The 22,229-nt window shown below is 40.8% G+C and overlaps 1 long non-coding RNA gene across 1 annotated transcript; it reads right to left on the bottom strand.

Annotated features, from left to right (window-relative positions):
- Positions 1–824: 824 nt before the first annotated feature.
- On the bottom strand, positions 825–22,176 carry LOC137570938 (uncharacterized). Its single transcript, XR_011031245.1, has 7 exons — positions 22,123–22,176; positions 16,047–16,166; positions 12,024–12,142; positions 11,375–11,493; positions 8,226–8,327; positions 8,035–8,121; positions 825–4,757 (listed from the first exon to the last, which is right to left on the bottom strand). It is a non-coding gene; the product is annotated as an uncharacterized lncRNA (long non-coding RNA).
- Between the last annotated feature and the right edge of the window lie 53 nt (positions 22,177–22,229).

The raw sequence follows: 22,229 nt of genomic DNA, 5'->3' as shown, positions 1-22,229 counted from the left end.
AATTTATTTACAATTCTCGGCATACATTTGCCACATATTTAAATGGACGCCTTACATACACACATGTATGCCTCACTGTAATACCACTAATTACATTTTGTAAATCTTAAATACTTTTATTTTTTTATTTTATTTAACATACATCCATATCTGATGTTTCAACTACTACTGTACACATATCTCATTGTTCTGTAGGTTTTTTTTTTTATGCTGGATACACACCATGACTTTCCGCGTCGCACGCGTCCGTCCATAGGCATCGATTCTATTATTTCAGAACATTTCCAAATGCATCTCGATGTTTTTTATGTCGAATGCCATGTTAAGTAATTGAAATCGACCTAACGACCCTTCAAAGCTTGAATCGGACATGTCTGAAATAATCGAATCTATGCGTAGCGACGGACGCATAGAATTCGGATACGCATGGTGTGTATCCAGCATTACACCTACCTTACATCCATCCTGGTATACATCACATTTTTAAACTTCCATTCAAAAACATTTATTTCTGATATTTTGTTACATTACAACATAAGACACTGTACGAGGTTAATAATGACAATCTTTTTATGTACCAAGTGTATTTTATTCTTACTTACTCTCACTTCACATTTTTATAAATAATACAAAAAACCATCAATTTTTTATTATTTTTTTCTTTAAACTCAACCACATAACCGTTTAGAGATGTATTATTAAATGTTCATAATCACTTTGCTTAAAGTATGTATTATTTTATCATGGTCTCAAATATTAAAACAAAATTTGTTTTTCTTGTACTACGTAAGTTAGTTTTCTTTATCTAAATGTTGTCGACATGGTTTACATGTTTAGTATAACATGAAATTAGTTTTCTTCAAGTATGTCTCAGCGTCACATAATGCTACAAATTTGTTAATACTTGCGCTTTCAATTCGATTTTTGGAAATAATTAACATACCTTTGATAATGGAAGTCCATTTCTTATTATGTTAGGTATGAAAAGTATTGATGGATTTAATTCCAAAAAATACATAATTTGTAACAACAGCAGACCCATATATTTTTTAAATTTAATCTAAGGCAATGTTAAAGGCAATGCCGCGGAGATATTCCATGAAAGTGCGACGATTGTACTCCGTCACAATTTTTAAAATGCGGTTGTTGCTGTCATTGTATCTTCTTCTATTTGGAGGAGCAGGTTGTCCCCTCACAAACTGCTCCATCAGTGCATCTCGTGCTTTTTGAATCGTCCGTATTCCATCAACAAAGTGCCAAAATGTGCTGTGTTCCATCCCAAGCTCAGTACGGAGCTTGCGGTGTTCAGCTTTAACAACATTATTTGTCCGATCCCGGCCAGCGAGTGTACGCTCATACACCGACCACCAAGCTGGTTTAAAGATCGGTGTAATCTGCCTACCCTCACTGACACCAACATAGACTCGAGTAAACCACTGAAGCACTGGTTGTAGGTCTTGTCCAATTTCACATTTGAGGGCATCCGCTGCCGGTTCTAAATCTAGAACTGGAACAAAAGCCATAGCTGCTACAATGCGTGCACGTAAAGCAAACTGTGGGTCAGAAATGTATTTCTGACTTAGTCCCAAAGAATCCAATTTGCGTTTGATATTCTGCGTCAGATGAAACAAACAACCATCATTGCTGCAGGAGGGGAAGATATCTCTGACAGCATTAATGGCTGCAATTTCAAAATCCGTGGAATAGTGTTCAGAGTTTAGGTCGGGCCATAGTTGGTGGATTGCGGCAAATAATTTGTTGTAGGTGCGTCGAAGTTTGTTTGGTAATAAACAGTACATTAACGGAATCACAAAGTCTTCTCTTCTTACCACGAGCACAAACACTCAGGGCCGGATTTGTGGGCAGGCCACATAAGCCCAGGCCTAGGGCGGGGCTTGAGTTAGGGCGACATTGCAGCTTCTAAGTTAGCTGTATCATAATTGCCCTGTGTGCGGTGCTTCACTTGTGCCCTGTACCGCTGGTCTGTCTGTGAAAATTAGCATTGCTCGCCTCCCCTTGCTTACTGCACTGCATACACACAGTGGCTCACAGTGATGACTCATCACTGTGCATCGCTGACTCTAATGACTGAGCCACCACGCTGCTGATTGTCTGCAGCATAGTGTATGTAGTGCTGGGGAAGTTAGTGAAGGAGAGGTGACTTGAGCAGGGCTGTAAATCACTCACTGAATGTGCGGAGGGGCCCGCAGTCAGGCAGCGGTACAGGAACAGACATGGGTATGTGACAGATGAAAGCCCTCCTTTCACACTGACCTGTAATGGAGTCCAGTAGCTGTATAGATAAGCTGACTTGCCAGATGCTGCTGAATGTTTTGTCTCAGTCAACCTGCCTGATTTATTACCCATCCCAGTAACTGGACATGTGTAATGGCCCATACTCACGGGCAGCAAATGTTGCCTGTCGCCAGCACACGTGAGCGTGTGGGCGATAGGCCGGCGACGGCTCCTCGCCAGGTCCCTCCGCGTACACACGCGGAAGAGGGACCAGCAGCATGACGGAAGCTGTCGCCGACGTTCCTCCTCCCCCCGCCGGAAGCTCTGTGTACCTCAATGGAGGTTGCTGTCGCTAGTCCGCGTACTCACGCGGACTAGCGACAGCTGCGGCGGAGTTGCGGCGGCGACTGTCGCCAGGCGATTGAACTTTTCAATCGCCTGGCGACATCAGTGACGGGCGACAGTTCGGGGTGCGTGCCCGTTGCGGGCGACAGTTCGGGGTGCGCGCGGCCCATACTCACGGGCGACCTGTCGCCGCAAAAGCGCGCGCCGCGTGTTGAGGCGACAAAAGTCCCTCGTGAGTATGGGCCATAACGTCTCCTTCCCTCCTCCACTCTTTTCACTTTCCTTCCTATATCATCCCCCCTCTCTTTGTTCTCTCATCTTGAGGTCTATTTCTGTCCTTTTTCTACCCTCTTCCTCATCTTGTTCCCTGTCTGTCTTAATCACTCATCATGTGCCCTCTATCCTTTCCTCCACTTTTCCTCCTCTCATTTTGACTGTCCTCAGGAACTCGCAATCTATCCCTACCATAGTCCTAAGCTTCACCATATTATGATAAAGCATTTGTATAGTGCTGACATCTTCTGCAGCACATTACAAAGTACATAGTCATGTCGCCGACTGTCCTCAAAGGAGCTCACAATCTAATTCTGCTAGTCATAGCCTAATGTCCTACCATATTATCATGTATTGATATAGCACTGACATCTTCTGCAGCACTTTACGGAGTACATAGTCATGTCACTAAATGTCCTACCGTATTATTGTTATTATTATTATTCTGTATTTATATAGCAGTGGCATCTTCTGCAGCACATTACAGAGTACATAGTCATGTCACTGACTGTCCTCAGAGGAGCTCACAATCTAATCTTACCTTAGTCATAGTGTAATGTCCTATCATATTATTATTATGTATTTATATAGCACTGACATCTCCTGCAGCCCTTTACAGAGTACATAGTCATGTCACTGACTTTCCTCAGAGGAGCTCACAATCTAATCCTACCATAGTCATAGCCTAATGTCCTACAATATTATTATTATGAATTTATATAGCACTGACATCTTCTGCAGCACATTACAGAGTACATGATCATGTCACTGACTGTCCTCAGAGGAGCTCACACTCTAATCCTACCATAGTCATAGTCTAATGTCCTACCATATTATTATTATGTATTTATATAGCACTGACATCTTCTGCAGCACATTACAGAGTACATAGTCATGTCACTGACTGTCCTCAGAGGAGCTCACAATATAATCCATGTCATAGTCTAATGTCCTATCAAATTATTATTATGTATTTATATAGCAGTGGCATCTTCTGCAGCACTTTACAGGCATGTCACTGACTGTCCCCAGAGGAGCTCACAATCTAATCCCTGTCATAGTCTAATGTCCTATCAAAATAATATGTATTTATATAGCAGTGGCATCTTCTGCAGAACTTTACAGGCATGTTACTGACTGTCCTCAGTGGAGCTCGCAATCAGTGATATAATATTTTGTTTCCATGTAGACACATGGAGGGGGGCGGTTTGTTGATTGCTGGCCTAGGGCGGTAAAAAGTACAAATCTGGCCCTGCAAACACTTGCTTGAATATGCGTGGAGTAATCTTAAACAGTCCATCTCCGTATAGGTCTTTAACTGTACGTATCCAAGAGTTGATTGTGCTCCTGGCAAAAATTAGAATCCTATGTGGATCCTCCCTGCCGGAATCATACTGCAAGAACAACTCAGACTCCTCCTCTGTCACCCAATACCTGGTATACTGTTCTGGAATTTGTAAGTCATGAACAGTAGTACGTGCCGGAGAAGTAATTCTGAGTGCCCTGCGTACGGGCCGGATCATCTGGGTTAAATAAATCCGTGGCGGTAGTAAGCCCAACACGGCGGGAGGCACATTCCGCAATGTACTGTTTATAACAACCGATGGCACCTCCATTGTTCTTTTGGCTCTATTCTTGATGGAATTACGGACTTTAGAAACCATAATTAGTTCAGGAGTTGGTCCGTGATTATGCTCTCTGACAATTTTGATGACCTCCCCTGTGCTTACTGAAGTGTGCACCCTCCCTAAGCATTTTGGATCTGAGCATTTTCTAACACATCTCCAAAACTTTTTGGATCGGTCAAGGTTGATTCTGTCAAAAAAGTATAGAAATCCGTTATGTGCTAGTTTGTCTCCCCCTTTGTTACTAATCACCCATGATGAGTCACCTTCAGTATTGTCCTGCCAAAAAAAAGGAAAGTTTGAAATATCTGTAATTATTTTATACTTTACAATTATTTTCATACCTGAAATAATAACTTTGGAAAATTTACCTACAAATTTGTAGATTGTTGTTTATATACCTTTACAGTACTGTTCCTTACTTGCAAATTTCAATTATCATTAAATGTACAATCTTCTTTTTATTACCTACATATATAGTATTCCACGCATGCAATTACTTTCCATTCCACAATTATACTTATTTAAACTAATAACCATTCTTATGATTTAGAAATTAACAATTTTTTTGGGGATGTATGCAGGAATACATTATTAACTGTTATGTTTTTAGTTGTACTTTGATGTATATTGTCCAGTTTTATTTTCTCCAAAATATTTCTATGCGAACACTAGTATGTTCCTGTTTCTCATTTGATCCCCAGAAGATGTTAAACATTTTCCCCATATTGCTCCCTATACCGAGCCTAATGAAAGGTGGACATGGCGTAAAACGCAGGTTGAAATTTGGAGATAGCCGGCATGCCGCTCCCTGTTGCGGCGTTATCTCCGCTAGGCTTTACAGATACCCTGCCCATCTTACTGGTGGTTATGTCAGTGGTGTTTATGTTGATTTTGGTATCATCTGTATACAGATCATAGTTAAAACCAATGGAGGAGATCACTAATCCAATGGAGGATGTGGATATGGATCACACTAATTTCCCAAGTCCCGAACCTTGGTGCCCTGCCAATTTGAGGTTCTTTCTGTTGGACGACGAATCATTAAAGGAGTACGTGAATGAGCGTTTGTAAAGTTAGGAAGAAAGCCATGTCAGGGTTAAATTCAGAATCCACATGTATTGGAGGCACTGGTGGAGTAGGGTATGCTCTACTGTTACAAAAGCTGATGAAAGGTCAATGAGTAGGAGAATGTATTATTTACCTTCAGCTTTAGCTAATGCAAGGTCATTTACCACTTATGCTCGAGCAGTTTTTGTCCATTGTGCAGGCCCAAATCCAGATTTAATTTTGTCTAATAGTGATTTTGCATTGAGGTACTGGATCAGGTGTTTGTGAACCTATACACTCAATGAGTTATTATGCAAAGGTAAGGAGGGAGATATTTTGGTGTTTGAATGTTAGCGATTGGTCGAGGCAGGGTTTCGTTAGCAGGTGCATTACTGTTCCCTGCTACAATTCATAGTGGAATGTGTCTATGGATAGTAATAGGTTAAGCAGTGTACTGAAGACTGCACACAGATCCATGAAGAACGGTTGAAGTACATCATAATGGATATGGTCAAGGGGGGAGGTAGTGTTATGTGAAGTCTGCATTAAGTGGTTGACTTCCTCAGCAGTAGTAGGAGTGAAGGAGGTGAGTTTAAGGGTGGATTAGTAGTTTCTTGTGAGCATGTAGGAGGTGAATAATGAAGCTTTTTTTATTTCATGAGGGATGGAGAATATTTTTTGGGTGGATTGGTTGTCTAAATATGTTCTAGAGACGGACTAATCATAATGTTGTTGTTGTTGTTTTGGTTTATCCATGTAGTTGAACATTACAAAAAGATAAGTGGTTGTGGATGCTTGTGCTAAGACCATCCAGTATTTTTTTTCAAATGCATATATAGAAATATACCAATAGACATGTTACCCTATATAGGACGGTGGATAAATTTGCACTGCTATGCTACAACATCATGTTGCTGACAATTCCCCAAAAAATTTTCTTGCTCAATTACACACATTGTGTTTGTTGCATTTCTTTTTAGTGCATTTATACGCTATATCTATACAGTATGTAACAAGCATACTGTTAGTGCACCGTAATTACATAGTTAGTGTAATGCATTTTCATGATCTAATACTCTCCGAATAATTTTGGCATAGTAGTATTCAACTACATGTATGGCTGACTATCCATTAATACCAATTTTATTGTATAAGTTACGGCTATAACCAGCATTTTTTGCACTTCTAGTTCTGTCCGGCCAATTCTGGTTCAGGCCGGCCAATGTTTTACCTGGCCACTGTGCTGCGGGCAATGTGAGAAATTTAATAATTCCTGTCACCTTAATTTATTTTCTGTCCGCAGCGTAGCGGGCTAATGTATCAAATTTTACATAATTTAATTAAATTAAGCCGGCGGAAATTAAGCCGCATGCTTTTGATCTGCCTCTCTCTCTCCTCCACCCGGGTATCGCTCCTTCTCTTACGGGCGTATCCTGTAGGGGTACATGCGTGTCACCCAGAGTCGTTCGTCGCGGCAGAAGAGCAGAGCGTGGAGGCTGCAGACATTGCTTCCGCCAGCACCCACTATGCAAGAAGGGCAGGATTCCTATCCGCAAACTAACAATATGGCGTGACACGCGTGGCACAACTCCCCCCCTCCACCCATCTGGCCTTAAGAGAAGGTGAGAGAGGTGGACGATAGAGTTGCAGAGAAAAAGCTGGCAGGTCCATCTCTTACATTAGCGCCGGATTTATTTCGTTAACTTAACAACACAGTGAAACTTTTTAACGCTGTGCTGCGTCCAGAAGATACATTAAGGGTACAGGAAATAATCCATTTCTCACATTGGCCTCAATTCACTAAACTTAACTCCTGTCTACCATGGTGATATAATTGTGATAACTGTAAAACAGCTCAGAAGAGTTATTAAAGACAGGAGTTAAGCTTAGTGAATTGAGGCCAATATATTGTCTTTAGTGCAGCGGCCATTTCCCAAATTGACAGGACAGAACCCGAAGTGGCCAGTTAGAAATAGAAGTGACCGAACTTTGGGTTCTGTTCCTAACATATACAGATTTCTATTAAGCATAGTAACGTACATATCTCATTTCTATAACTTATTTAAAGTTCCAAACAAGGTGTACTTTCTTAGTACTACATATTTTTTATGTATTTTACATTTGAAGATGTTATGGTATATAGTAATATGTCCATCCCAAAAGAATATTCTAAATATTTTTAAAATATTGTTTTTCAAACAATTCTCAAAGATTGATTATATTAAAATGTACATAACAAAACTACATTCAAAGCACGGTTACATAGATTGTAACATGCAGAAAACTATTGTACGTTATTTGACTTACTACATAGCTGTAGTTGTGATATCTTATAATTACTGTTAATTGTTAGTTATTATTCATGTTCTATCAACGAAATAGCACCATCTAGTGGTATAATGTTTAAATGATCTTAATAGTGTCATGTACATTTTCATTTTTCAAATTTTTAACAGAGGCACAATGTAAATTTATATTTTTATACATGTAATTTTTAAGAACTGACCGTCATTTTTACTTTTCTGTGACATGCAAAGGAGCTTAGGCTGTTTACTGAAAAATGACTTGCACAGGAATGGATTTCACACTTTGCCTATGAAAAAAGTATGTTTCATTATTAATATGTAATTTATTTGTAAATTTTTGTATACTTCATGAAATGATTAATGCATGATTTACATTTCTCTTAATACTTACTAAAAATATGGGTGATTTTATACGATGCAGTGTTTGAAGATGGATATAGATGTTAGAAGCATCGGACAGGAACTGGAAGCACAATATTTCAATGTAATGTTTCTGTGGAAACAAGATTCAATACTGTCTAATATGTATTTATTCAAAAATTATACTTTACAATGTAAGGAACATTATTTGTATTGACATATACTATTTTATTTTATACATAATGCAACCTCTAAAAATCTTTTAAACACTGTTTGTGGTTTTATAATTAAACAACCGAAACTCCTCCATTCTCACCTCATTCTTCGTACTGTATTACAAATTTAAATTGAGTAAGTACAACAATCTGAAGAAGACACCCGTTCAAACAGCGGTTTGAATTCAGTAGTATGTACTCCGTTTGTAAATTATTTCTGTCGCATAACGACCATATGAAATGCATGCTGTTCCTTACTCCATCTTTTAATTGGATGCATGTGGGCTCCAATATACTAATTAACACAAGATAATCAATCATACAATCTCTCCACCTGCACACGGATGGGAAAAATATTATGCATTAACGTTTCACACTATACTTTTAATTCCTCTTCTGCACGTAGACCTATTTAAAAAGTTGCTGTTCTCAACGAACTATGATCTTCTACCTTTTCACCTTTCCCAACTCTACTCCCAGAGTTCGGTACACATTTCTCTAATTTGGTACACATTTCTTTCTAATCTTCACTTTCTTTTATCCGCTGTAATAACTGTATTCAATTTTTTTTTTTTTTTAATTATTCAAGTGTCACAATATACAATTTCTGCCTTAGTCCTAAAGTTTATCTTCACCTTTATCACAAACTTATAAAAAAATAAATAAAAAAAAAATGGCTTTAATAAGACTCCTGCAGTCGTCCTGTGCACGGCCAGGTCAGCCAGTGTACTCCGTCCCACCTCCGATGCTTACTGCATTTTTCTTCACTCTTCCACTCTTCCTTATGCAACGCGTTATCTTCTTCCGCATTATCAAATATGTGACTTGCGGAAAATAAATTCTTGATGAAACACTGTACATTCTGTGTTTCGTTACATGGAAGAGCTTAACGCCAATGTACGGTGGGTCATTCAGAAGAATCTGAAGCGTTGCAGAAGGAAGGCAGATAGTAGTACGAAAATACAAAGTAAGTGGCATGGGGGAACAGAGGACACTGCATGAGCTTTGCGTGACCAGCACTACTGCAGGATGAAATAGAAAACTATAGGTAATTTAAATTTAAATTTTTTTCCTGTTTTTATGGACCACAGACAAGCTTCATGTTCAAAACCTCAGCGATTACAAAAACATAGATCCAATTGTCACACATTTAATTGAATATTTCTTGTGTACAATCATAATTATATTAATTTTTAATTAATTAATTACATTTCTTAATTCTTTGCTATATTTTATTAATTCATATATGTAACATACTTGTTTTTTATAAAGTCAACATACTTGTTTTTTATAAAAAAAAAAATGTATTAGTTTTTATTACATTAATAAAACTCAGCTCTCTGCCTCAACCGAACTCCATTGGTACATAACTATCTAACTGGCAACAGGCCCCTGTTGGCACAGAAAGCGGTTGCTCATAGGCGAACTAATTTGTGGTAGATAATAGGCTAAGGCTGTGTGCACAAGCATGTAAAGACCTCCATAAAAATCAGAGCAGTTTCAAGGCTAAAATGCAACCAGTGCGAGTGTGTAAAATTGGGCCCCCCCTCATCACACCGCGCGCAGAGCCAGGTATGGGTGTCTGCAGTATAGGTTAGCAAGGTTTAGTTGCATTCATTATAGGTAGCAAGCTATAGGTCCCCCCAGTATATGTATCCAGGCATAGGTGCCCCAGTACAGTTGCCCGCAGTATAGGTTAGCTAGGTAGGTGACTCCAGTATAGGTAGCCGGTAAAGTTGCCCACAGTATTTTTTACATAGGCAGGTGCCCCTAGTATAGGTTACATAGGTAGGTGCCCTCAGTACAGGTTAGCTGTTTTGGTGCCTCTAATATGGAGCAAGAATATTTTCCACCAGCAAAGGCTAGTTAGGTATGTTTCTCCAATATAGTTAACAAGTATAGTTGTCACCTGTATAATCTATGTAGGTAGGTAGGTGCCCCAAATACAGGTTACATAAGTAGGTGCCTCCAGTATAGGTTCGATAGGTTGATTCCCCCAGTATAGGTTAGATAGGTTGATGCCTCCAGTATAGGTTACATTAGGTAGGTTCCCCTCCCCCAGTATAGATTACCTAAGTAGCTGCCCCGGTAGGTAGGTAGGTAACCCCCCTCCTTCCATAGTGCAACATTAAGTTCTAAATGCGCAACCCCCTACTAAGAAACAAATGGGTGCAGGATCTGTATAGCCAAACCAATCCACAGGTATATACAGAAGGATCCTCACCAGACAGTGCTTGAAAAAACGCTGGTATTCTTTATTGCAAGATTGTACATGACAGGTGCAATACACTCACAGAGTTCAACTGACGCGTGTCGGGCTTTCAATCTGACCTTAATCATAGTTAAAATTCGTAGTGGAGGTTGAAGCCAGACGCGGGGAGGTCAGCCCTACCTCTCCCTCCCTTCCTCTCAGTGTCTGCCCTCCGTTCTCCCCCCTCCGAGGCATATTAATTGTATCAGGAAGCGCTAGTCTCAACTTACCTCCCTGCGTTCCACTCGTCGGTCAATAGCCGCTGGAGGACTCATTTCAGCCTATTAGCTGCACTGATACACACTGCTTCTGACTAAACAGGAAGCAGCATGTGTATCAACGCAGCGTCTACGTCAGAGAGGACTCCTCCAGCGTTTAGTGTGCATGAGTGCAATGCAGGGAGCTAAGTTGTGACTAGCGCTTTCGAATACAATTACTCTGCCTCCAACTCTGCCTCCAAGGGGGGGGGGGGGTTCGGAGGGCGGACACGGAGAGGAAGGGAGGGAGATGTCGAGCTGCCCTCCCAGCGGCTGGCTCCCTGCTTCCATTACAGTGCCCCCCTTGCCAATACTGCTCAGGGCACACGCATGGGACGCACGGCCCTAGAAACTACTGTGGAAAAAATACACATTTATCTCATGTACTTTTTAATAGCTATAACAGCCCAGCCACACAGAGTTACATGCTTATTCTTAAATAACCATTCTTACTCACCTATCAGTCTCAGGCAAAGTTCATCCGTTATAAATAGAATTAATGAAGGACTCAGATCCCTGAGTCGAAAGGAAGATTATGCTTTGGAGAGATAATGTCCTTTACAGAACAGGAAAAGACTGTGGGCACAAGGAAGTAAATACCTTATTAAAATTACTCGTTAATTATCATACACACTGGAACTGCTGTAGTATCACATTCTTACTAAAGGTGGCCACACACGATACAATAAAATGATCCGATTTTACAGTAATTCGATAAAAATGATCGTATCTCTCGCAAAAATTGAAAGCTTTTTTTCATTCCACTGAAAAATCCGATCAGATTTCCCGTTTTTTTTCGATTTAAATCGATCTGGAATGCCAGATATTACTCTTCAATTTCTACTAAAGATTGTATGGTGTGTGTTGGATTGTTAATTTAGTCATATACACACCCTAGCAATTTTCTCTGAGTTTTCAATCATTTTTATCATAATTGAGGGAAAAATTTAACATATGTGTGTGGTACATTGGTCATATTTTTGAAATATTACAATCAGTCAGAAAAATTGATTGCAATTCTTAAATTGAACAGATATTTAAAAAATTGTATGGTGTGTGGCCACCTTTAGTTTACCCATTCGGCTCACTTCACCAATTATACTCACCTCACAGGCTCAAGCAACGGGCATCCGGTATGAATAAACCCACGGAAGGGCACAGTGCCCTGCAGCGAAAGATAGAAAGTGGTTGGTTGATAGGACGTGCAGTACAGAACAGTTCAAGGCTGTTGGCACAAAGATAAAAAGAGAAAGATTTCAAAATAACATTTATAATCTTTCACAGGTTTACAGCTCCAGCAGCACAGACAGCACCTTTTATATGTTCATGGGCACTTAAGTAGTGCGGATGCTTCAATGGAGAGGGGATTCAACCTCTTGTAGGACAGCCCTACCTCTCCCTCCCTTCCTCTCCGTTGGACGCCATCTGAGTGTGACTGCAGCAAAGCTTTTTTTAAACATCTAAACGTACCTCCCTGTGTCCATTTGACACAATCTGTCTTCTCCACATAGCCGCTGGTACACAAGGTGCTTTATTTTTAAAAGGAAGCTGTGCATTTATCAGAGGCTATGAGGATAAGAGGAAAATGGCGGTTGTAAGACTAAGGAAGCAGGAGGAAATAAATTATATATAAAAGTACAAATTTTATTAATGACCAAAATACAAACACATATACATGTAAATCTATTTAAAATTTACCAGAACACACAGGTGGGCCACCATGTCTAGGCCAGATGGAAAAATGTAGGGGATCCCCTAAAAAAATATTGATAGTGCACAATCCATCAAATATCTTAATGCAAAAAAGGGGGAAGCGACTCCTAGCAGATAATATTGAAACAAAAGACCTTGGAGAGAAATATATCATTGGTTTTAAAGGCCAAGTGTCCAGGACCTAAATAGAAAAAGACATCCTAGTAGAAAAGCACAGGTGTATCAGATACTGGCTGTGTTGCTGCAATGTTTCATTGGTTTTAAGGGCCAAGTGTCCAGGACCTAAATGGAAAAAGACATCCTAGTAGAAAAGCACAGGTGTATCAGATACTGGCTGTGTTGCTGCAATGTTTCATTGGTTTTAAGGGCCAAGTGTCCAGGACCTAAATGGAAAAAGACATCCTAGTAGAAAAAGCACAGGTGTATCAGATTCCGGCTGTGTTGCTATAATATTTCCAGTGATTTGCAGGATCAAAAGGCTGAATAACGGCTGATAGAGAGATTCAATCCATCACAATAGGTGGTCTTACTGCATATGTTATCACAAAATAATTGATGTGCAGGTCCACAGGTCAGGCAAGCTGTCTCATTTATGAGCTATAACAATGGCCAGGTGCACAGAGGTAGATTGATAGGCACACACTGTATGTGGCAAGCACTTCGGGCTAGTAAACAAAAAATTTTATATTCACAGCAAGCCTTACACATCCGCAAGCCCCAGGAGCAACAAGCAATTCACCAGAGTTAGTGCCCCAATCAGAAGCACATTCTGAGACAGATTCACAGGCAAGTGTTTAAACCACAGACATATGCAGGTACGGATGGTGTGATATTAAAGTTGATATAGTTCATTCATGGAACAATCCGCCAGGGTCATCCCTTCAGCAGCATCAACTTGATATAGACAAACTCAAAGTTCCAGCAAACAACAGCATATAGCAGCATATAGGTGCATCCTAGGAAGCTGTTTCAATGATCATATGGTAAACAGTGGTTACTCCTTAGGAGGCTGTTTTCAAGTCACCAGTAGAAATGCATATCATTGAGGTATACTCATCTGAGTAGCTGGTCACTGCAAAGTACATCCACAGGAGCCCATGTGCTGCCACCACAAGTGTGTCTGGTCACAAAGAGAGCCTTAGAGGCCAACCGGTTTCACTGGTGAGATTACCAGCATCATCAGGGCAGGCTCAAAAGTTTTGCGCCTGCCCTGATGATGCTGGTAATCTCACCAGTGAAACCGGTTGGCCTCTAAGGCTCTCTTTGTGACCAGACACACTTGTGGTGGCAGCACATGGGCTCCTGTGGATGTACTTTGCAGTGACCAGCTACTCAGATGAGTATACCTCAATGATATGCATTTCTACTGGTGACTTGAAAACAACCTCCTATGGAGTAACCACTGTTTACCATATGATCATTGAAACAGCTTCCTAGGATGCACCTATATGCTGCTATATGCTGTTGTTTGCTGGAACTTTGAGTTTGTCTATATCAAGTTGATGCTGCTGAAGGGATGACCCTGGCGGATTGTTCCATGAATGAACTATATCAACTTTAATATCACACCATCCGTACCTGCATATGTCTGTGGTTTAAACACTTGCCTGTGAATCTGTCTCAGAATGTGCTTCTGATTGGGGCACTAACTCTGGTGAATTGCTTGTTGCTCCTGGGGCTTGCGGATGTGTCAGGCTTGCTGTGAATATAAATTTTTTTGTTTACTAGCCCGAAGTGCTTGCCACATACAGTGTGTGCCTATCTATCTACCTCTGTGCACCTGGCCATTGTTATAGCTCATAAATGAGACAGCTTGCCTGACCTGTGGACCTGCACATCAATTATTCTGTGATAACATATGCAGTAAGACCACCTATTGTGATGGATTGAATCTCTCTATCAGCCGTTATTCAGCCTTTTGATCCTGCAAATCACTGGAAATATTATAGTAACACAGCCGGAATCTGATACACCTGTGCTTTTTCTACTAGGATGTCTTTTTCCATTTAGGTCCTGGACACTTGGCCCTTAAAACCAATGAAACATTGCAGCAACACAGCCAGTATCTGATACACCTGTGCTTTTCTACTAGGATGTCTTTTTCCATTTAGGTCCTGGACACTTGGCCCTTAAAACCAATGAAACATTGCAGCAACACAGCCAGTATCTGATACACCTGTGCTTTTCTACTAGGATGTCTTTTTCCATTTAGGTCCTGGACACTTGGCCTTTAAAACCAATGATATATTTCTCTCCAAGGTCTTTTGTTTCAATATTACCTGCTAGGAGTCGCTTCCCCCTTTTTTGCATTAAGATATTTGATGGATTGCACACTATCAATATTTTTTTAGGGGATCCCCTACATCTTTCCATCTGGCCTAGACATGGTGGCCCACCTGTGTGTTCTGGTCAATTTTAAATAGATTTACATATATATGTGTTTGTATTTTGGTCATTAATAAAATTTGTACTTTTATATATAATTTATTTCCTCCTGCTTCCTTAGTCTTACATTGATCATATTGAGAAGTCTCAGACTTATGGAGGATTATCTGTGATAGCAATTTTTAGGACCCATTTGTCTAAATTGGAAAATGGCGGTTATTTGAAACAGGGAGTAGAGTTGTTCTTCTGTACACAGCGCTTCCCTGCAGTCACACTCGTAGGGCGGAACGCATAGAGGAAGGGAGGGGGAGGTCGGTCTACGCTGCCCGAGGCTGACTTCCCCCTCCATAGTGGGTGGCAGATACCTATGTAACCTATACACCTAGCGAGTGTAACCACACTGTGGTGCACCTACAAAATGTAAACTATCCTGGAGGGCACCTAACCTATGTAAAATGTGTTGGGGCCACCCACTTACCTACCTATCCTATACTGGTGTCAACTTTAATTGCTACCTATATTTGTGTAAAATACCTAACTTACCTATAATTTTTTTAAAATTTCTATGTAAAATATGCTTGGGGGAACTATTCTAACACCATATATTACATGCATCCACCAATATAACATGTACTGTGTGCACATACCTATGTAAGCTATACGGTGTGCCCGAGACTATCTAACCTATACTTTGTGCAACTACACTGTGTACTTATGCTTTAGGCACCGACCGGGCTAACCCATTTTGTGTGCAAATATACTGGTGCACCTATGGCTGACTACCAATACTATGCCTGGCTACCTATATTGTGTGGACTTATAGCTGTATAACTACACCGAGTGCAACTAAACATGGCTAACCCAAACTGCGTGCATGTATACCTCGGTCCATGTTTGTGTGGTGGGGGGTTTGGTTTGCAATGAAACGTAATTTTAACGACATCGCCCTAGGTTAATTTTAGCCTGGAAACTGACCATAGCACAGCCTTACTGATTTTAAAATTACTGCTTTAAATAACATTTCAACTTACCTCGCAGTCTCCAGCTATTGGCATCCAGTATGAATAGTACAATGTAAGGCCACAGGTCCCTGCAGCAAAAGAAACAGGGTGCTTGTATAGATGTAACGTCTGTTACAGAACAGTTGTTTGCTGTGGGCATAAGTATGTACAAAAGTTATTACAAAATAAATTCTCTGTGATGAAGCTAAACAACAGTCACATTGCATTTTCCTAATTTATTTGGGCAGTAAATATGTACAGAAAAAATAAACGGTGCACATTAAAGATAACCTATACATGAAATTTATTCCACTACGTACATTAAAACTTCACAGTTATTCAAGTAGGGCAGCCGCCCTGGTAGAGCAAGGTTAGAAGTGGCTCATTACTGATGCCGCATTACTGATGGATTGCAGTTTTCTTTGTTGGTTTGTACAGTAATCAGATAATCGTTAAAATATAATACAATACAAGAACATTTGTAAAGGTGCTTTTCTCCCATGTGCCTCAAAGCGCATAGTTGTGTCTCAGATTAATACAGGGTTGCAGGCTGGGTTGTGTTACAGAGGATATAGACAGATGTTCATGAATGCCAGACTGACGAGGTAGGTTTTTAGTTTAGACTTAAATGCTTCCAGGGATGGAGCTGTCCTGATTGGGTGTGGCAGGGAGTTCAAAAGTGTAGGGCCAGCATGACAAAAGGCTCTGTCTCCAAAGGTTTTGAGGCGGACTGTTGTGGTGACCATTGTGTTACGTCCTTTTTATCTACGATTGGTGGTCGAGTGATGCATTTTCAAAAAGTCCTTCATGTATTCAGGACCCATATTGTGCAAGTATTTGAATGTCATTAATCCAATGTTGAACTCAATTGGCCATTTTACAGGTAACCATGATAGTGAGCGCAGGGTTGGTGATATGTGTCAATGGCGGGTTTTGATGATTAACAGCCTTGTAGTTGAATTATGTATTACTTGCACATGAGAGAAGGAATGATTCACAACACTTGATGACTAAAATGTACCTAGCATAGTCTGTCATCAGCTGACCCTTTGCTAATTACTGTAAGCAGAGTAGTGAGTAAAATGTCAATACGGACATTAACTTGTAAAAAGGGGGGGGCTCTATGAGTGAGTGTAGTGTAATTGGCAACAATGTTCCTGCTGAGTGTGAATTACATTTGCTCTTTTTTTTGCAAAATTGGATCTATTGGGCATATTGAACTTCTTCTACAGTTTGCCTTCTCATTGCTAACGCAAAACACCAAAGTTAGCCTTCAACCGTTTGCCGGCAAAACGTTTGCTACATCGTGAATCAGGCATGTATTACAAATTAACGCACTGTTTTCTTCACTTACGATGTCATCAAGCTGACAGCTACTAAATGGTGCAACTTTTTTTGTCTACAAGGCTACAATCTTGTTAAAGTTTGATTTTCAAATCAACTTACTAGTTAGTGACAGTAGGTGATGTATTTTTGTCTCAGTGTGTGAATAGAGGATGGCGTAGATGCAAGTCAGGCACTTTTTAGTTAATCAGGTGTAATTGCGGGCGATGTGATGATGTTTGCTGGTCATTGTTTGCACGAAAAGAGTTTAACCACTTGAGGACCACAGTCTTTCTACCCCTTCCAGGCCAAGAGCCTTAATCTCCGTTCAGAACACTGCAGCTTTAATGATTTATTGCTCCGTCCTACAACCTACCACCTAAATGAATTTTATCTCCTTTTCTTGTCAATAATACAGCTTTCTTTTGTTGCTATTTTATTGCTGCTGCGATTTGTGGTTTTTATTATATTCATAAAATAATACATGATTTTTGTTAAAATAATTAATTTTTACACTTTCTTTGCTGACATTTTTAAAATATAGTCAAATTTCCAATACATTGTAGCACGAAAGTTATTATGCTACATGTCTTTTAGAAAAAATAAAAAATTCAGTGTATATTGATTGTTTAGACTAAAAGTTATAGCATTTAGAAAATATGGTGCCAAAAGTTAATCTTTCAATTTTGAAGCATCTCTGAGTTTTATGGCCACCTGCCATGTTTCCTGAGGTGCTATAATTCAAGGTTAGTATAAATTCCCACCAAAGGAGCCCATTTCTTAAAGAAGACATCCCAAACTAATCACTGAGAGGCATGGTGAGTTTATAGAATATTTAATTTTTTTTTCACAAAGTAGTGGAAAATGACACTTTATTAAAAAAAAATTACAATTTAAAATTCTGAAAAATTCTGAAAAAATTTACATCTGCCATAGACTCACTATACTCTTCTCTGAATAGCTTTAATTGTCTACTTTCCAAAATGGTGTCATTTGTGGGGTGTGTTCACTGTCCTTGCATTTTGCGAGGTGCTAAATTGTAAACATCGCTGTAAAGCCTAAAGGTGCTCATTGGACAGTGGGCCCCTTAGCGCAGTTAGGCTGAAAAAAAGTGACACACATGTGGTTTTTCCATACTTAGGAGAAGTACTATAATGTGATTAGTGGTTTATTTTGACACATACCCATGCTGGGTGGGAGAAATATTTCAGTAAATGCAATTTTTTTTTTTTTACACACAATTGTCCATTTACAGAGAGGGTTATCACACCCAGCATGGGTTTGTGTAAAATACACCGCAAAACACATTTTACTACTTCTTCTGAGTACGGCGATACAACATGTGTGACAATTTGTTGCATCCGAGGTGTGCTTAGGGGCCTAACTTCCTATTCACAGGTCATTTTTAAGCATTTGGATTCTAAACTACTACTTACTGTTTAGTGCCCCTAAAATGCCAGGTCAGTATAGGAATGCCACCAGTGACCCCATTTTACCCTAAGGTATTTCGTTCGGTGTATGGTGAGTTCATCAAATATTTAATTTTTTATCATAAGTTAGTGAAAAATCACACTTTGTGTATAAAAAATAATAACAAAAAATTTACACTAACTTTTAAAAAAAAATCTCTTCTATGAACTCCTCATACAAGTAACGGAATACCTTCTGGTGTTTCTTTTATAAAAAGGGGTCAATTGTGGGCTTCCTATACTGCCCTGGCATTTTACAGGCACAAAAAGGTGAGTAGTCTGGAAACCAAATGTCTCAAAATGGCTGTTCAGGGGTGTAAGCCTCTGCAAAATTTGATGACAGGTGGGCTATGAGGGGGCGAATTTTGTTGAACTGGTTATATGCAGGGTGGCCTCTTAGATGACAGGTTGTATTTGGCCTGCTCTGATGGATAGGAGTTCTAGGGGGGTGACAGGCAGAGCAGGGACAAGGTCCTCCAGCACCCAAGGCTGAGACACCAAAGTGCGCCCCTCCATCCCTCCCACCCCAGCTGTCACACACTGATTGCTATTAGACTAAGAGGGCCACAGGACCCACAACCTCCCCAACACCTTAATATCTACTTATCTGGCTTGCAGTCACTGCCATGTATCCCCTTTTCTTATTTCTTTCTGCTTCATACACAATTAGGAATTACAGCTGAATTAATTGTGCGCCCCCTCCTACACTGCATCCTGAGGCTGGAGCCTCTCCAGCCTATGCCTCGTCCCGGCCCTGGTGACAGAAGGTGATTGATGGTTGTCTCAGGGGGTGGTTAGAGTGGAAAATACATGCAAGCAATGCACTGTGGAGGTGATCGGAAGGGGGTCTGAGGGGGATCTGAGGGTTTGGTCCAGTGATCAGGAGCAGACATGGTGCTAATTAGGGTAGGATCTGATGGGTAGGTGTGCTAGGTGGTGACAGGTGGTTACCGGAGCTGATTGATGGGTGTCTCAAGGTGTGATTAGTATGGGGAATAGATGCAAGCGATGCACTGGCGAGGTGATTATTAGGACTGGGGTCTGAGGACGTTCTGAGGGTATGAGCTGGCGATTGGGTGCCCTAGGTGCGGATAAGGGTCTAATCTGATGGGTGGCAGTGACAGGTGATGACAGGGGGTGATTGATGGATAATTATTGGGTGTTTAGAGCAGAGAACAGATGTATACAATACAATTGGGAGGAGATCTGACGTCAGATATGCGTGCAATCTATTGGTGTGGGTGGGTGGGTTATCAGATTGCCCGCAAGGGGCAGGCTAGGGACTGATTGTTGGGTGGCAGTGACAGGGGGTGATTGACAGGTGATTGACTGGTGATCATTGGGTTATTACATGGAAAAACAGATGTAAAAGATGCACTGGTGAATTGATAAGGGGGGGGGTCGGAGGGCAATCTGTGCATGTGGGTGTTTGATTGGGTGCCCGCAAGGTGCAGATTATGGTTTAATCTGATGGGTAACAGTGACAGGTGGTGATAGGGGTTGATTGATGGGTGATTAATGTGTAATTGTTGGGTGTTTAGGGTAGAGAACAGATGTAAACAATGCACTTGGTAGGTGATTTGACTTTGGATCTGCGGGCGATCTATTGGTGTGGGTTGGTGATCAGATTGCCCGCAAGGTGCAGGTTAGGGGCTGATTGATGGGTGGCAGTGACAGGGGGTGATTGTTGGGTGATTGACGGCTGATTGACAGCTGATTGACAGGTGATCAGGGGGGATAGATGCATACAGTACACAGGGGCTGTGGTCTGGGGGGGTGGTTGACTTCGCTCATTGTTACACGCAGCTTGCGTTAAGCGAAGACAGCAGCTACCGAAGATCAAACGACGACTAAAGTCGCAGGGCGGTGGCCAGACGAAAAAGAACGATAAAGGAAGACAAACCGAGCATCCACAATCCGTGTCAATGAAGGACAAGAAGACAACTGTTCGTGCAGATACATTTAATGTCGAGAAATCCGGTGCCACTGAAAGACACACCCGATCGCAAATGAAAAAAGCCGAAGAGAAACCTGGAAAAAGTACAGCAGTGCAAGAAAAATTGAAGGATGATGATGAAAAGTTTATCAAGAAGCCAAAAGATAACAAAAATTCCAAAGAAGACCAGAATACAAACATGGCTAAGAATGTCCAGACTAAAGTCCTTGATCTAACACAGTACAGAGATAACCAAGTATTTCAAACAGAAGAATCAAGCAGTGAATCCATTCTGGATCAAGCGTACTATTAATGGAAGATGAGGAAAAAAGTGATAAAGAGCAATCATTGCTTATGGGAACTAATAGAAAAAGAGCATTCAAATTCACTGAAGAAGAGAATTTAGAGTTATGCTCGCACTTGTGCCCTTGTTTTAAGTACATATTCACCAGAGAACAAAATGCTGAAGAATTGCGAAAGAAGGAGAAAGTCTGGGAGGACATCGCTATACAGGTAAAAATGTTTTATTTATATATTAAGAAAAACCATTTTCAGATATGTTTTAATGCTTTATTTAAAAATATATTTAACAAAAAAAAAATACTTTTTAAAAACTTGTAAAGTAACGAATTAGGTATGACATCGTACATTCCATATGTTATGTCAAGTGGTTTTACTTTATTTATATAAGTATTTGTCAATGACAATCAATTATTTTACAGTGTAATATGAAATTAATTGCTCTCTAGTTGAATACGTATGGGGAACGTCAGACTCATTAATGAGTTTGCATTGTGTATGTGGGCTAGGAAATCCGACTTACCGTATATACTCGGATACAAGTCGACCTCGTGTATTAGTCGACCCCAATATTTGACCCTCTTAAGCTGGATTTTTTTTATTTACTCAAGTACAAGTCTACCCAGGAAAGTTAAAGACTGCACTTGGCACCAGGATGTCTCAGTGTGGTCACTGTGACCCCTCTGTGTGGCCCCTGTGTCCGCCAGGCTGTGTGGCCCCTCTAGCTTTGTGGCCACAGTGTCCCCTTGGCTGTGTGGCCCCTGTAGCTATGTGGCCCATGTCCCTCTGGCTGTGTGGCCCCTATGTCCCCTAGCTGTGTGTTCCCTGTTTTACAGGAGCTGCAGCAGCCAGCATCTGTCTCCCCTTCCCCAAAGTGCTACAGCACACAGCTTGCTGAAATTCCCCCCTCCCTCCCACCACCAAGGAAAGGGCCCCGTCTCACTCACTCCCTCCCCAGAAGCTCTCCACAAAGCCCCCCTCCCTCCGGTCACCACGCAAAGGATGGCTTCTTCTCCCTCTCGCTCAGCCCTCTGTGTCATCAATGCAGCATCAGCGCTGAAGTGGAAACGTAACTCACTGACTACACAGCGCGACATCCTCTGTTGTCCCTCTGCTCGTTCTGGTCTGTTAGTTTAGAATACCACAGCTACGGCTCCGATGTCATGTGATTTCATGTGTCATCGG

This window comes from Hyperolius riggenbachi, chromosome 4, assembly GCF_040937935.1.
Source record: "Hyperolius riggenbachi isolate aHypRig1 chromosome 4, aHypRig1.pri, whole genome shotgun sequence".
In the NCBI taxonomy this organism is placed as follows: domain Eukaryota; kingdom Metazoa; phylum Chordata; class Amphibia; order Anura; family Hyperoliidae; genus Hyperolius; species Hyperolius riggenbachi.
Note: the sequence above shows the minus strand (reverse complement) of the source record. Positions and strands in the feature narration are given on the sequence as shown.